Source organism: Schistocerca nitens, chromosome 1 (assembly GCF_023898315.1).
Source record: "Schistocerca nitens isolate TAMUIC-IGC-003100 chromosome 1, iqSchNite1.1, whole genome shotgun sequence".
Classification (NCBI taxonomy): domain Eukaryota; kingdom Metazoa; phylum Arthropoda; class Insecta; order Orthoptera; family Acrididae; genus Schistocerca; species Schistocerca nitens.
The window spans coordinates 596,032,740-596,046,647 of record NC_064614.1 but is presented as its reverse complement, the minus strand read 5'-3'; positions in this window follow the sequence as shown (position 1 = coordinate 596,046,647).

The following is a 13,908-nucleotide window of genomic DNA, read 5'->3' as shown; positions in this document are numbered from 1 at the left end:
TGGGTGCACAGTGTACAGGTCAGCGAGGCGTTTGTACCTGAAGATCATTGATGAGGGTATCAGGCTGGTCACAGTTGCCTACAGGACCAGCCTCTGTCCTGAGACTGGGGATCCATCACTTCCCATCTGGCGGCAGCTGCTCATGGTGTGTCAGGCGTGTCAATTCCTCGCTACTCCTACTTCCCCACCGTACCATACTGTTGCTTGTCTGGCTATGGAACTCCTCTTTACAAACCGTCTGCAGGCAACGAAGCCTTTTGGAATCCATGCGAAGTCTGTGTGGGAAAATCTTGGTGTGGGACACTTACGGGCTCAAGTCTGTGGTTTTAACTGACTGCCATCCTGGTTACTGCAGAGGTCATGAGTAATTTTAGATTTAGTGCACTACTCGAGACATTGCACTCCAGTGCTTGCGGGTATGCTGTACTTCGCCAAAAAACAATAGCGTAATGCTTGACGTGTTACCGGTAGGTTCAAGCAACATGCTCTTTTCGTGAAAACACTGACAACCGACATTCAGTGCCAACGTAAGATAAGAGACATTAGGACTCTATCTATTGGTTCGTATTTTGTAGCACTCAGGTTGGAAATCGGTTAACCTCAAAATTTTGCTACGAGCACAATGTAGTAATAGGGTGGTGACTTAGTAGGGGTTTATCTACCTTAGTGTGGTATTTCCTTTACATATTGTATCGATGGCTGGAAATTGGTAAAACTGCAGTGCTTATAGAATTTGCTATAACTTTATTATTTCTATCTCATATGAATATACTATGATGTCACACACATTAGTAATGGAGTTGTGGCTCAGCAAGGATAAATAATTCAGACCCATGCTGCATTGTGGTTGGCTGAGATCATCATGACGTGATTTTTGGAGCAGTGAAATGGAACTCATGTCAGTGGCTAAAATTTTGGAAAAGTACGAAAGGAATGTGGAAAACCATGTAAACGGTGGCCAAAATACAGAAAAAGTATGAAAATGGTTGAAAAATACATCAAATTTGGAAAGAATGAGAATACTTACATAACTGCCAGGGTGTGGTCTCTGCTGATACCTTGAATGGCGTAATTGTTATTAACAAATAGACCTTGAGTGACATGGCTTAACACAATTTGTTACTAACGAACTGATACAGTCTGGTCCTTCGTCTATTGCGCCAAGCTCCAGAGTGAACCACACCCAGTCTGGCGCCCCTGCTAGAAATGAAGAAGATGAAGATGGGAAGGGGGTACTTAAAATTTCATTGGCCCAGGGGGAATGGGAGGGGAGGGGAGAGTGATTGGAGGGGTGGGTGTTGTATTCCCGATCACATTGTAATGGATCAAGTTACATATGTCTGTTTTATGCTGTGGATATTCAGTTGCCAAGGTTACTATCAGTTGCTCTAAATAAAACTGGCCAAGAAACTGGCGAACATCAGTCTTAACAATATATTACTCCATGGCTGTTCAGCACATATCTTCTACGAGTTCACATAGCCAGACAGCATAAATCACGTCTCTGGTGAAGAAATGAAATATTGAGCATACAGATGCCCCGATACTACTTCCATCAGTGGTCATCGGCAGAACTCAACAAACACAGACTGGTCTCTCTCGGACGCAACATAATCATAGTAAGGACTAAGACAGAGTTCCTTTTCGATAATATTTTGACAGATTAAGAGCTAATCGCTATGAAGATCTTGACAGTTTTTCGTGTAGGTTCATTCTCGCTCCAGAAATATTTTTTGATGTTTGTACTAGTTTTGTATAGGTTTCGGACGAATTCTGTGCTGATTACACTGTGTTACGAAATTCTGAAAACGTATATCAATTTTTGGGCGCCCTTTATATTGACAATAGGGTGATAATCAATGTAACACAAGATGGTGGATATTTACTTTATTTATACTGGAGCACTTGTTACATTTATCAGCTCTTATACAAATAACATATGGTCCAACAAAAGCTTATTAAGGTTTGTATGTTATCAAAATAGCTTAAGAGGCAAAAAACCTTTACAAGTCTGTGTTTGTTTCTGTGGTTACTATGGAGTGCATATCAAACAAAGCGGTATCTTTACAAGTGTAATCCAGTAATGCACTACATAGCATACCTAAACAAATAATTAGGTCAAATGAAACTATATGGTTCGAGAGACCTCTTCAGGTCAGTTTGGATTGAGGAGGGAGGCTTGCTAGGTAGTCCATGCAGTTCTGCAAAGTCACTCTTCCAGGGCGGCGTAGTGGTTGTTGTGTCGGCCTAGTGAGCAGGAGACTCGGGTTTGAATCCCTGCCTCGATACAAATCTTCATTCTTTGTTTCAATCTGCATATGGACATCACAAATGTTTGAGACTTGAAAAGATCTCTGGAAACACACAGTTTCATTTGATTAAGGCACCTGTGCCTGGGTTTCAAGCAGTATCCCCCGTTTCGTTCGATGCTGAGGTTCTATTCCAGTATAGTTGAAGAGCCTTCGCAGTCTAGTTAGTTTAGTGGGAATAACATATTGGGCCGAGGCGTAAACGGGAATTTGGGTTGAGTAGGGAAGCGTGCTGAGGGTAGCCCGTGCAGTTGTGCAAAGCCACGGTGCTGGGGTGGCATAGTGGTCAGCGTGTCTACCTGCTGAGAAGGAGCCCCGCCTACAAATTTTCATTCCTCCTTTCAATCTGCATATATACCAATAATTAGATATTGATAAATAATCTGCCCCATCTTTGGGAAAACAAAAATATTTTTCTATATAAAATCAGTGTTCTACTGATCAGTATCGTGACCCTACCTGTAGTCACAGGGCCCACAGTGTTTTTCCACCTTTTTATGAGAATAACTCCTTAGTATCTAAAATATCCACTTCAGAGATACAGCGTGCAGGTTTTGCTCCCGGCGCAGCTGCATCTATGATATATGGATGTGTTCTCCCGGCAAGTTGCAGTGTAACTCATTCCCCCTTATTGTTGTTAGTGAGACGAGGGGCTCTAGTTCTAATGAGAATGGAGAGGGCAGGACTTAAAGATCCGGACAAACCATTAGCCTAATGAGCGGATCCAACACGAACCTCCAAGCGATCGGACATTATTCGTGTTCTGCGGAAATTGCCTAGCGATTTATGTACTTCGCTTACAGAAACTCTGACATTGTTAATCAATCCGTCTGCATTGTCGCTTAGGCAATAAATCGATATGGTACTGCTTCAACTCATCTCGCTTCTTACATGCAAAAATAAAATTCTGAAGTTTCGGTAATCTCATAAGGCTTTTGATATGATTACAATAAAACATAAAGATGCAGCACCCGCATACGATCATAAAGTGAGTTATTCAGTTAATATGTACAGAGACACGTTATGCAGTAATGAAACTGTTGAATGTAGTACTTCATTTTCATCACAGCAGTGGGAATAACACACCCTTCCATTTATCACAATTGTAAATCGGTTTGTCTGTTTTTTTGATTGATGGTTACGATTGCTAGCTGCTAGACCATTTGTTTGGAATGGTGTTATAGTTGAATTAAATACAGCCAATAGAAATAACTGGAGCAGTGGGCATGTAATCAGTGAAGATGTAATGTGATTATCTGATACTCGCATAAACCGGTATGAAATTAGGACACCTGGGCACTCTTCCAGTCCCGACTAAAACTTACATTCTCATTGATATTACCACTCTGTGATTCTCGCAAGATGCCGTTGATATGACTTCCTGTCGCTGCATTTTCATTTTCATTTATTTCATCGCCATCTACTCTACATTCATATTATTTCGTTTTTAAGTAAGTTTAACTAACAAAATCGCTAATCTGGCTTTCACGCGTTGTATGATTTCGTTGAAACAGTATTAACCATTCACTTCAGTGTAACAAGCTGTAAATATGTAATTCAGCACTTACTTAGCAGCATTATCGATTTAATCTCCAGGAATGACGCTTTCGGATTTTCCTGACGTCATACTCCTCCAATTACACCAACTCCCCCCCCTCCCCCCTCCTCCACCCCTTTCCTCTCTCTCTGTCTCTCTTACTCTCATTTTCACTCTCACTCTCTGATAAGACACGAGATGCCTCATTACGTAACAAGAAAAGGAGATTTACATTACACAATTGCGAAAAGAATACATTGGAGGCACTTTTCACGACAGATGTGTCTCATCTGCGTTACTGAACATGACGTAGCGTGTCCGGGAAACTTCAGTTTGGTTTATAGCCTGCTGTGAAACAAATAGCAACGACAAAGTGACGTAGAGCTAAATACTTACTCGTGTGCTTCGTAACAGCGACGACAGAGCGAGTGATGGCCGAGCGGTTCTAGGCGCTTCATTCCGGAACCGCGCGACTGCTACGGTCGCAGGTTCGGATCCTGCCTCGGGCATGGATGTGTGTGCTGTCCTTAGGTTAGTTAGGTTCAAGTAGTTCTATGTCTAGGGGACTGACGACCTCAGATGTTAAGTCCCAAAGTGCTTAGAGCCACTTGAACCATTTGAGTCATTTGACATAATCCTCGCATTCGGGATGGCACGAGTTCTAACTGGGACCTATCATCTAGATGTATTACGCAGTTACCCCGAGTCGGATAAAGGCGAGTTCTGGAAAGTCGGATAAAGGCGAGTTCTGGAATGGTTCATTTTAAAAGAACGCTGTCGATTTCCATCCCAACAGTCCGAACTTCTACTGCGCCTGTAATGTCCTGAGCATCGACGGGACTTTAAACTTTACTCTTGGAATAGCTGCAGCCATTGGGATCTCTAGCGTCAGAAGTTTGTGAGGTGATACGAGGGGGACCCAAAAGTAACGGGAATTGGGCTGCGGTGGGGAGGGAGAACAGGGAACCCAGTGTTCGAGCAGGTGTCCGTTAATATCACGCCACCCGAGTCAGAAAACCTCGGCATGTGAAGGCAAACATCAAGACAGTGCTCGTTTGTTTCTTCGACTGCAGAGGTGTTGTGCACACGGAGTTCGTTTCTCCAGGTCAAATTGTCAACCAGGAGCTCTACTTGGAGGTTTTGAAAAGATTGAGAGTATCCGGAAGAAAAGGGCAGATCTTCGGCTTCGGCGCAAAGGCGACTGTTTCTTTCATCATGGCATCGCGCCGGCCCACACTGCCCTCTCCGTAAAGCAGTTTTTGATCAAAAACGGATCGATACCGATTGTACACCCCCCGCCCCTACTCACCGGATCCAGCCCCCTGTGATTTCTTTTTATTCCCCAGACTCAAAAGGGACATGAAAGGTAAGCTTTTTGCCGCTGTGGAGGTGGTAAAGCAAAAATCGCTGGAAGGCATAAACATCCTGATTAGTGAATTTAAAAACTGTTTTGAACAATCGAAGGCTCGTTTGAGGAAGTGCGTTTTGGTCAATGGAGAATACTTTGAAGGTGATCACAATTTGGTGTAAAAAATATTAAGAAATAAAAGACGTTATGAGGAATTTCCCGTTTTCTTTTCGTTCCCCCCTTTTTGCGACTTTTTTTGGAATATTATGCTGCAGTAATATCTTAAAAATTCCAAACCTCACAAAGCATAGTTTTCAAGGAAATTTATTGATTTCGTTTGGAAGAGGGCTCGGTTTTAATGTTGATGCCGCTTTACGGGAGGCTGATGTAACATAGTTGCTCCAATACGTCCTGCCGTCGTGCAGTGAGAGCTTTCATCGTTAGGGGATGAGCACTAGGCGTGGGCAAAGTGCAACAGTTTGACCTTTCTCCCGGTGCCGGTACTGCTCTAAATTGCCTTCGAGCCCTGGGCGGCCGCGAAACCGTGGCGCGGGCCAAGGCAAAGAAGACGAGTTGATTACACGGGACGAGCAGCCCGCCAGCTTCCGCGCCATTACCCCTTCTCGGGGATCCAGCAAGCCTGTACACCGCCGGGCAGGTCCCAGCTCCTTTAGCTCACTCCGCTGATCAAAGAGGTTTTCACTTCATACACATTGCGTCGTCTTTGGTGTCAGCAGCTGCACAACTGTGCTGGGAGCATGAGTAGCCTTATTCAGAGCAGTAAATAGGCTTCACACGTCAGCAGCAGCAACCGAGTGCTTCGTTACCACATTCGTTACGGAAAATTTACTTAAACGAGCATTTCTTTCTTTCTGTTTCGATGGTTCCAATAATTCTACACTTCACATCATCCTGTAGGCCATGTTAAATATTCTATTGCTATCTGTTGTGCTGATATGACGCAATATTTGAAAGACTTCGTACTTATCGTCGTGATTCGGAGCCGAAGAACGAAGAAGTATCTGAAGATAGTTGCTGTTCTCAAGCTTATGTTCCATTGATGGCTCGAAAATACACTGAGGTGGCAAAAGTCATGGGATACCTCCTAATATCGTGCCTCACCTCCTTTTGTCCGATGCAGCACAGCAACTCGAGGTGGTATGCACTCGTTTGAAGTCCCCTGCAGAAGAACTGAGCCATGCTATCTCCATAGCCGTCCATAATTGCGAAAGGGTTGCCGGCGCAGGATTTTGTACACGACCTGCCTCTCAGTTACGTCCCATAAATGTTCGATGGGATTCATGTCGGGTGATCTGGGTGGGCAAATCATTCGCTCGAGTTGTCAGAGTGTTCTTCAAATCAATCCTTATTTGGGAGCATGAAGTCGATGAATGGGTGCAAATGATCTCCAGGTAGCCGAACATGTAACCATTTCCAGTAAATAGTCGGTTCATTTGGTGAAGAGGACTCAGTGCATCCCATGTTGACACAGCCCACACCATTAAGGAGCCACCACCAGCAGTGCCTTGTTGACAACTTGAGTCCATGGCTTAGTGGGGTCCGCGCCACTTACGAACTCTACTATCATTTGAGCAGGCCACTGTTTTCCAGTCGTCTAGGACACAGCCGATATTGTCACGAGCCCAGTAGAGGCACTGCAGCCGATGTCGTGCCATTAGTGAACGCAGTCACGTCGGTCGTCTGCTGCCATACTCCATTGCCACCGAATTTGACCGCACTATCCCAACGGATATGTTCGTCGTACGTTCCACGTTGCCTTCTGCGGTTAATTCACACAGCGTTGCGTGTTTGTTAGCACTGACAACTCTACGCTAACGCCGCTGCTCTTGTTTGTTACATGAAGGCCGTCGGCTACTGCGTTGTCCGCGATGAGATGTAATGCCTGAAATTTGGTATTCTCGGCACGCACTTGACACTGTGGATGGCGGAATATTGAATTTCTTAACGATTTACGGAAGTGCGTGCCCCATGCGTCTAGGTCCAGCTACCATTCCTCGTTCAGTCTTCATTCCCGTCGTGGGACCATAATCATGTTGGAAACTTTTTCACATGAATCACCTGAATACCAATGACAGCCCCGCCAAGGAAATGCCCTTTTGCCGGCCGGTGTGGCCGAGCGGTTGTAGGCGTTTCAGCCTGGAACCGCGCGACTGCTACGGTCGCAGGTTCGAATCCTGCCTGGGGCATGGATGTATGTGATGTCCTTAGGTTAGTTAGGTTTAAGTAGTTCTAAGTTCTAGGGGACTAATGACCTCAGATGTTGAGTACCATAGTGCTCAGAGTCATTGGAACCATTGGAAATGCCCTTTTGTGCCTTGGGCAAACGATACCACTGCAATCTGCGTATGTACACATCGCTATCCCGTGACAGTGTCACCTCAGTGTAAATCATCAGTGCGATTTGCAGGTAAAGTTTCCACCTAATAGTGATGCGCTCAGATGTTAAATTTCTGCTGAGTTCTTCTTTGCAGACGGTGACCTGGCAAAGCGATAAATTAAGTATAATGTTCCAGGACTGCGAATTTCAGAAAAATAATGCCAGATGAATGTAAAAATAACCCCTCATAGGGCGCCGTACTCCACATATACACTCTGCCAATGTCGATGTAGTGCATGGCAGGAGATACATACTATTGTAGCCCCCTGCGGGTTCGGGGGTAAGAATAGGCCCGCGGTATTCCTGCCTGTCGTAAGAGGCGACTAAAAGGAGTCTCAAATGTTTCGGCCTTATGTGATGGTCCCCTCTCGGGTTTGACCTCCATCTTTCTAAATTATTCCGAAGAGCGAGCCAATTGGGGAAGGGCGCCTTACGTGGTGCACTGTATCCGTCGTGCACTTAGACCTTTAGCCGGCTTTCTCGTCGTTGCAATGGTGTCCCGCTCGTTTTCGATCTCTTGGGCGATTACCACGCTGCACTCTGCAGTGTTTCTTTTATCTGCGACGACGACTTTGGTCAGTTTTGCACCTAAGATCCAGCACGGTAGCCAGTCCGTTGTGGTGGGGCCGCCATGTACCCTCTTGGTTGTAGCCCCCTGACAACACAGGGATCGCTCTACTGATGCCTGCGCCGTTAACTCCCCACGTATGCCAAGGAGTAGATGCCCATCTCCTTGGGGCATCAGGACTCCCGGCAATGGCCGTCCTGCCAGGTGGCTATTGCTGCGGCTGGGTGGCGCCCGTGGGGAGGGCCCTTGGTCGGAGTAGGTGGCATCAGGGCGGATGACCCGCAATGAAGCGTGGTACATCGTCTCTCGCTGGTGGGCCTCCACCAGCAGTCTCTAAGCGATCGAGGTCTAACCTCAACGGGAAGAAATTTGATCCGAGATCGTTTCCCTCCCTCGCTACTCCATGGGAGGAACGTCTTGCTACAACAGGCAGTGGAGAATATTCACCCCGGTACCTCGTGTGTACACGGGTTGATGGAGAATCGTTTATGTCGACAAAGCCCCAGTTTTTTGTGGAGCATTTAGAGGACAAGTTCGGGGAGGTGGAGGGCTTGTCCAAGATGCGCTCTGGTTCTGTGCTCATCAAAACGGCATCCTCTGCCCAGTCACGGAGGTTGCTCAATTGTGACAAGTTGGGGGATGTTTCAGTTAGCATCACGCCGCATAAGAGTCTCAACATGGTCCAGGGTATTATATTCCACAGGGATCTTCTTCTGCAGTCCGACGATGAATTACGCGCCAACCTCGAACGACGAGGTGTTCACTTCGTCCGGCGCGTCCATCGGGGTCCGAGGGATAATCAGGTAGCCACCGGTGCCTTCATCTTGGCCTTTGAGGGTGATGTTTTACCCGAAAAGGTTAAGGTGATGGTTTACCGTTGTGATGTGAAGCCATATATCCCTCCTCCGATGCGGTGTTTTAAATGCTGGAAGTTCGGGCACATGTCATCTCGCTGTACTTCCAGCATCACGTGTCGGGATTGTCGACGTCCTTCGCATCCTGATACTCCATGTGCCCCGCCTCCTATCTGTGTTAACTGCGGAGAACACCATTCCCCCTGCTCGCCGGACTGTAGGATCTTCCAGAAAGAACGGAAGATAATGGAATATAAAACCCTGGACCGCCTGACGTACTCTGAGGCTCGGCGGAAATATGAGAGACTCCATCCTGTGCCAATGAAGTCAACGTACGCCGCTGCTGCTACGACGGTTCTTCCATCTCCTGTGTCGTCCCATACGGTTGGTTCTGTGATTGGTCAGCATCCAACACCCCCCTTGCTTGTGGGGGGCACTTCACACCCTGTTGCTCCTGCTCCATCTCCTCCAGGAGCAACACCCTCAAAACCATCGGGGACATCAGCTCCCCCTTCCCAGCCGGAGAAGCGTAAGACTTCTTCGGCTACTCTCGCCAGGAAGGGATCCCTTGGGGACCTCCCTTCGCAAGTCCCGACCAGTGGAAAAGCTGACGCCCGCAAGGGCTTGAAACAACCGCCAGTCCCTGGTCGTCGGGCCTCGCGGTCGTCGTCTGTCCCTGAGACTGACCCAGTGAAGCCCATGAAGCCTGAACCACCGAAGGCACAGCGCGACAAGCTGAAAAAGAAGAAAGTCCCCAAGACCAACGATGTTGCGGTGGCACCCATCCCACCGCTTCCTACAAGCTCTGCCTCTGACGACGAGGTGGAGATTCTTGCGTCCGCTGAGGACCTCGCTCTTGCCGGCCCCTCGGACGCAATGGATGGCATTTGCACGGGTGCTCCATCGGAGGCAGCAGGTGACCCTGCGGCGTAATCTGCCTTCCCAGTCCCGTCACGCCTTTCCCAGCCATGGACAACGCCATCCTCCAGTGGAACTGCAGCGGTTTCTTCCACCATCTAGCTGAGCTCCGCCAACTTATCAGCCTTCACCCTTTCTTTTGCATTGCTCTCCAGGAAACTTGGTTTCCAGCAATGCGAACCCCCGCCCTCCGTGGCTATCGGGGTTATTTTAAGAACCGAGCAGCTTATGAAAGGGTGTCTGGTGGCGTCTGCATATATGTCCTTCACACTCTGCACAGCGAGTCTGTCCCTCTCCAGACGCCTTTAGAGGCTGTCGCTGTACGCGTGTGGACGCCACAGGCTGTTACCGTCTGCGGTCTTTACATTCCACCGGATGGTGATGTCTCACAGCAAGTCCTGGCTGCACTGGTCGCCCAATTGCCGCCACCTTTCTTGCTATTGGGCGACTTCAACGCCCATAACCCTCTGTGGGGTGGGTCAGTGGCCACAGGTCGAGGCGCCATCATTGAGCATTTATTGTCGCAGCTCGATCTCTCGCTGTTAAATGATGGTGCCTTCACACACTTCAGTGTGGCCCATGGCACCTACTCCGCCATTGACCTTTCAATCTGTAGCCCTAGCCTCTTACCGTCTGTCCAATGGAGTGTGCATGACGACCTGTGTGGTAGTGACCACTTTCCGATCTTTCTGTCACTACCACAGCGTCACTCTTCTGGGCGCCCTAGCAGATGGGCTATGAATAAGGCTGACTGGGACTTGTTCTCCTCCACTGCCGCTATTGAGCCACTCTCTAGTGATGACATTGATGCGGTGGTTCAATCGGTCACCACCGGCATCGTTACTGCCGCCGAATCTGCCATTCCACGTTCTTCTGGGTCCCCTCGGCGGAGGACTGTGCCTTGGTGGTCGCCTGAGATCGCTGAAGCGATTAAAGATCGCCGGCGGGCGCTCCAGCGTCACAAGCGACATCGCTCCATAGACCACCTTATCGCCTTCAAACGGCTGCGTGCGCGGGCCCGCCTCCTTATCCGCCAAGGCAAGAAGGAGTGCTGGGAGCGGTATGTGTCCTCCATTGGCCTCCATGTCACTCCATCGCAGGTCTGGGCCAAGATTCGACGCGTCTACGGGTATCGGCCGCCTGTCAGCGTCCCTGCGCTCTCACTGAATGGAGCAGTTTGTACTGACTCCGACGTCATTGCACATCGCCTAGCAGAGCATTTTGCTATGAGTTCCGCTTCTGCGAATTACCCCCAGGCCTTCCGCTCCATTAAAGAGCGGATGGAACGTCGGAGCCTTTCGTTTCGCACCAACCTCCCAGAATCTTACAATGCTCCATTTAGTGAGTGGGAATTTCGCAGTGCCCTAGCTGCTTGCCCTGATACCGCTCCTGGGCCAGATGGCATCCACTGTCAGATGCTGAAACACCTTTCAGTGGACTGCCAGCGGCGCCTTCTCGATCTTTACAACCGTCTTTGGGTCGAGGGGGAGTTTCCGTCGCAATGGCGGGAAGGCATTGTCATCCCCGTTTTGAAACCTGGAAAGAACCCTCTGGAGGTAGACAGCTACCGTCCCATTAGCCTCACCAACGTTCTTAGCAAGTTGCTTGAACGGATGGTGAGCCGGCGCTTGAATTGGGTACTGGAGTCTCGGGGCCTTCTGGCTCCGTCCCAGGGTGGGTTCCGTAAAGGCCGCTCCGCCACCGACAATCTGGTGAGCCTGGAGTCGGCCATCCGTACTGCCTTTGCCCGCCGTCAGCACCTGGTCGCTGTCTTTTTCGACATGCGGAAGGCGTACGATACGACATGGCGTCATCACATCCTTTCTACGCTTCATGGGTGGGGTCTTCGGGGTCCTCTGCCGATTTTTATCCGCAATTTTCTGTCGCGTCGTACCTTCCGCGTGCAAGTCGCGGCCTCGTATAGTTCCTCCCACGTTCAGGAGAACGGTGTGCCACAGGGTTCTGTTTTAAGTGTCTGTCTGTTTTTAATAGCCATTAACGGGCTTGCTGCGGCCGTGGGAAATTCTGTCTCCGCTTCCCTGTATGCTGACGACTTTTGCCTTTATTACAGCTCTACTGGCATTGCAGCTGTTGAACGTCAGCTACAGGGCGCTATCCGTAAGGCGCAGTCTTGGGCTGTGGCGCATGGGTTTCAGTTTTCGGCAGCCAAGACCCGCGTTATGCATTTCTGCCGGCGCCGGACAGTCCATCCTGAGCCGCAGCTTTATCTTGCCGACGAACTCCTTGCAGTGGTTGAGACCCACAGGTTTTTGGGGGTCGTTTTTGATGCTCGGCTGACTTGGCTGCCTCATATTCGGCAGCTCAAACAGGCGTGTTGGCGGCATCTCAATGCACTGCGATGTTTGAGCCACACCCGCTGGGGCGCCGACCGCTCTACTCTGTTACGGCTCTACCAGGCGTTAATCCAGTCCCGCCTGGATTATGGGTGCCTGGCTTATGGCTCAGCATCCCCGTCTGCGTTGCGGGTGCTGGACCCAATTCTCCACAGCGGGATACGCCTTGCCACTGGTGCTTTCCGCACCAGCCCTGTGGACAGCTTACTAGTGGAGGCAGGTGTCCCTCCACTGCGGTACCGACGCCAACGTTTGCTGGCCGCTTATGCTGCCCATGTTCTAAGCTCGCCCGGGCATCCTAACTATCGTCTCTTGTTCCCACGATCGGTCGTCCGTCTGCCAGAACGTCGGCCCCGCTCTGGTTGTACAATAGCGGTCCGCGTCAAAGGGCTTCTGTCTGGGCTTCAGGTTTTCGCTGTTCCACCTCCTTTCCGGGCTACTTTGCATACACCCCCATGGTGTGTTCCTCGCCCTTGCCTTCGGCTCGACTTGGCACAGGGCTCGAAGGACTCGGTCCTTCCAGAGGCCTTCCGCCGCCGCTTTTATTCAATCCTGGCCACGTATCAGGGCTCTGGCATTGTTTACACCGACGGTTCGATGGTTGCTGGTCGTGTTGGGTATGCGCTAACTCTAGGGGACCATTCCGAACAACGTTCCTTGCCGGATGGCTGCAGCGTTTACACTGCTGAGCTGGTCGCCATCTTTCGTGCCCTAGAGTATATCCGCTCCTGCTCAGGTGAGTCCTTCGTTATCTGTAGCGATTCCCTGAGCAGTTTCCGAGCACTCGACCAGTGTTTTCCTCGTTCCCGTCTGGTGATGGCTATCCATGAGTCCCTGCATACTCTTGCGTGTTGCGGCCGCTCTGTGGTCTTTGTCTGGACCCCCGGTCATGTCGGTATCCCGGGCAATGAACATGCTGACCGCCTGGCGAAGGAGGCCACGAGACAACCGTCTCTGGATGTTGGCCTCCCAGAGACAGATTTGCGGGCAGTCCTCTGCCGAAAAGTTTTTGCGATTTGGGACGCTGAATGGCACGATCGGATCATGCACAATAAACTCCGTGCCATTAAGGAGACGACGACTGTGTGGCGATCATCCATGCGAGCCAACCGCAGGGACTCAGTCGTCCTTTGTCGGCTCCGCATTGGCCACTCCCGGCTGACACACAGTTATTTACTGCGCCGGGAGGACCCTCCTGTATGTCGCTGCGGGGCGTCTTTGACAGTGTCCCACATTTTGTTGGCTTGCCCCCTTTTAGCTGTGGTCAGGCAGACATTTGCGCTGCCTGATACGCTCCCTGCCCTTTTATCCGATGACCCTGTTATGGCTGGCTTAGTTTTACGTTTTATTCGGGCAGGGGGTTTTTATAGTTTAATCTGAGTGTTTTTAGCGTTGATTCTGGCTTTTAGCCTTTGATTTTAATCTGAGTTTTTAATGTGTTCTTGGTGGTTGGCTTCTCCTCTTTTTTTTCTCTATGGTCGGCCAACCACCGTCACACTCTGTGTGTTTTACTTTGTTTTGTCTGATCTCTGTCGGCGTCTTTTTCGTCCTGTGTCGTCTGACGTCTTTCCTGCTGTTTGTTTTTTATTCTCTTTGGGCGGTTTTAATTTTTTTTTTTGGAA